Here is a 937-nt window from a genome sequence, read left to right as displayed (position 1 = left end):
GAATAAAAGCTGCTTCTCCCAAATCCTTCATGGAGAACTGTTTTGATAGCCAAATCTTTGTAGATTGCAATGCTGGAATATCATTTCCTATGAGCAATATGTCATCTACATAGAGCAATAGGAAAATGATCATGCTCCCACTAACCTTTTTGTAAACACAAGGTTCTTCTTCACATCTAACAAAACCAAACATTTTGATTGTGTTGTTAAAGTGAATATTCCAACTTCTAGAAGCTTGCTTTAATCCATAAATGGACCGTTGTAGCTTGCAAACTTTATTATGATCAGACATAGGTGTGAAACCTTCAGGTTGTGTCATGTACACATCCTCTTTCAACTCTCCATTGAGAAAAGCTGTTTTCACATCCATCTGCCAAATTTCATAATCATGGTATGCTGCTATAGCAAGTAGAATCCGAATCGATTTGAGCATTGCCACAGGAGAATAAGTTTCGTCATAATATATTCCTTCCTTTTGACGATATCCCTTGGCAACAAGGCGAGCTTTATAAGTCTCAACCTTTCCATCTGCTCCAATCTTTTTCTTGTAAACCCATTTACAACCAATTGGTTTTATATCCTTTGAAGTATCAACTAAAGTCCATACTTTCTTGATCTTCATGGATTCCATTTCAGATTCCATGGCTTCCTGCCACTTCTCATGATCCAAGCTTCGCGTAGCCTCTTCATAGCATTTGGGGTCATCATAAATATGATAATCCTCATTTGCTATTGCATCTAGCACCATTAAGTTTAATCTTTCTAGTGCACGATGTGATCTCGAAGATCTTCTCATGGGCACTTGTGCATCTAAATTCCTTTGTTCTGGATTCATAGGTTGTTCCATTTGTTCCTGAACTGGTTCGGTAACCTGTTCTTGAACTGGTTCAGTAACCTGTTCTTGAACTACAACCGGGTTTTGAACCACACTAGTTGA

Source organism: Lupinus angustifolius, chromosome LG06 (genome assembly GCF_001865875.1).
Source record: "Lupinus angustifolius cultivar Tanjil chromosome LG06, LupAngTanjil_v1.0, whole genome shotgun sequence".
NCBI classification, from domain to species: Eukaryota; Viridiplantae; Streptophyta; class Magnoliopsida; order Fabales; family Fabaceae; genus Lupinus; species Lupinus angustifolius.
This window is presented reverse-complemented; position numbering follows the sequence as displayed.